The sequence below is a fragment of the Myodes glareolus genome, chromosome 5, assembly GCF_982192425.1.
Source record: "Myodes glareolus chromosome 5, mMyoGla1.1, whole genome shotgun sequence".
Taxonomy (NCBI): domain Eukaryota; kingdom Metazoa; phylum Chordata; class Mammalia; order Rodentia; family Cricetidae; genus Myodes; species Myodes glareolus.
Window position 1 is genome coordinate 101,235,864 of NC_142030.1, and position 2,513 is coordinate 101,238,376.

Here is a 2,513-nt window from a genome sequence, read left to right on the forward strand (position 1 = left end):
ATCATCTTTCCTTAGTTGGCAGAAGAATATTCCATAGCCCCTTTTTTCTATCCTTGACTCAAAAAGCCAGACCCGTGAGGCTGAATCTGCCGAGTTCTACTGCTTCCTGGGGTTGGAACATGGACTCCTTGTTCAATTACATCTTCACCAAATTTTTATTTCCCATGGTTTCCTTCACTGTGTAAACTTCTCTGTCCTAAAACTGAGTCTGTAGACCAGGCTGGCCTCAAACTCAGAGATCCACCAACCTCTGCCTCTGAACTGCTGGGATTGAAGATGTACACTACCAGGTCCAACTCTAAGCTTTTCTTTATTTCTTTTTCACAAGTTGGAAACTTTTCTGGGTGAGATCTTGCCCTGAAGTCATCACCCTCTTTATTCAATTTCTTAATCCATTCGTAAACAGAGGACTTAGCTCCATTCCACTTTCTGGTGCTCCTTTCCTCCTCAAATTTGACATTTTGCATCTTTCCCTGCTTGACTTGCTCCTTTTTATTATAAATTTTTATTAGACTAAACACTAATAAACACATAACAGAGTCAATACTAAGTTTTGTGTAGGAAGCCACCTGGAGGCACAGGTGGTCCTGCAGTTTGGAGGTATACAAGTCCATACCTGGCTTAGCCACGTGAGGCCTGCACCCTTGCTTGCACATGCTCAGAACAGCAGAATGGCATTAACCAATCAGGACAGCATTCAAGCCTCTCCACCGTTTAAAAGCAGCTGCCTCTGGGCTCTACTTGTTCTCTCTAAGCTTTCTCTTGTCCCTGCTCTATCTTCCCTTCCCCCAATTTTCCTCAAACAAATGCTCCGAATAAAGACGTGACCAGGGAAGGAATTCTCGTTTTTAGTGGCGTTCATTCCTGCTGGTCAGGATGCGCATCGCAACTGGTGCTCGAAACCCCGGGACGCCGAGGGACCCTGACAACTATGCCGGGGGACCCTGAGAAGGAAGCGCCCAGCAACTGGTGCTGAAAGCCCGGGAGAAAAAGCCGAGATCAGACACCAGGACACAGAGAGCCGTGAATTTCAGAACTCTGCCACGTGGAGCGGTGAGTGACGTCAGTTAAATCCTCCAGAAAGGGGAGGAAAAAGATGGAAAAAGTATAGGCCTAAAAAGAAAAGAAAATAGAAAGAATCAAAGTTAAGGTATCTGAAAGAAGGTACAGAAAGCAACGGGGAAGAAAAACCCCTTAAGTTCAGTGCAGGAGGAGTGTGAAAAAACAGCAGCCAAAAAAGTGAGGTAACTAAAAGCGGGACTATGAGGACAATGGGGTATGGGAGACCGCAGCTTCCAGCCCCTCTCCGTCCACCTCCGTACTCGCTGTTAGAGACTCGGGGCAACAGTCTCGTAGGGAGGCGGGCTTGATCATGTTTGAAGACTGCCTTCCCTGTTCTTAAAGAGCCACAGAGCTTTTGGAGGTGATTTTCGCCTAATTTTGATAAGAGAGCTCAGTCTCTGACTCTCACGTACAGAAAACTTTAATTTTGATTGAGGAAATGAGCCAGGCGGTGGTGGCGCACACCTTTAATGCCAGCACTTGAGCTCTGAGCACAGGCTCTGCGAAAAACCGCGTTTCCATAGCAACATGGGCGGGCGGAGGAAGCTCATCGGCGGGGCCACGTGCTGAGTGCTTGTCACTCCCCGGCTCCTGGGAAGGTCTGAGACTGGGGCCCCCCGCGGCCCTAACCGGGCCCTCCCCGAGCGGGGAGGTGAGTTCCCAGAGAACGGGTCCTCCGCCGCGGGCAGACCGGGCAGGAGAGGCCCCCCCTCGCCGGAGCTTGGAAAGGACTCACGGCCGGCGGTGCGAGTTCATTGCCTGAGGTGAGGCAGGGTGCACAGTTCGCAGATACAGGATAAACGGCGAGCCCGCACACGGCCCGGGGCGGGGCCATGCCTTTGTTTGGGCCACAATGGGCCACAATGGGCCGTGCCTCAGCCGCGGTCGCCAAGAATTCAGTCAGATAAAAACATTTGTCGCCAAAAATTCAGTCAGATAAAAACATTTGTTGCCAAAAAATTCAGTTAGATAAAAACATTTATTCCCCAAAAAATGCACATCGTCCCGTCGTCAGCAGGAAGTAGTCAGATCGATTGTCGACGCCCATTTTCCCTCAAAGAACTGGTCGTAATTATCATAATAAAGGTGTGTCAACCTGGTTACCCGTTATGGACCTATTGCCTCAGGCAACGGGTGGAATAAAACAATGCTACCTAGAGGTTTTTTCATTTGAATGCAGGCCTGGAGAGATGGCTCAGAGGTTAAGAGCACTGCCTGCTCTTCCAAAGGCCCTGAGTTCAATTCCCAGTGACAACTGTTTTGGTTTTAGACAATAGAGGGGGACTACCAGTGACAGCTTCCCCCAGAGAAAGGATTTCTCTTGCATTCTTTACACTTAATTTTTAATTCAAAATTTTGCTGGAAAAACAACAGCAGACAGAGATGCTCTGTTTGAAAGCAATTCCGTCTAATTCTAAGGCCTGCTTTAATGGCACAGGCAAACAAGATTT

At 48.7% G+C, this 2,513-nt stretch overlaps 1 pseudogene; it reads left to right on the forward strand.

The window, feature by feature from the left end:
• Positions 1 to 1,597: 1,597 nt before the first annotated feature.
• On the forward strand, positions 1,598 to 1,867 carry LOC148122163 (Nuclear RNase P; annotated as a pseudogene).
• The last annotated feature ends 646 nt before the right edge of the window (positions 1,868 to 2,513 follow it).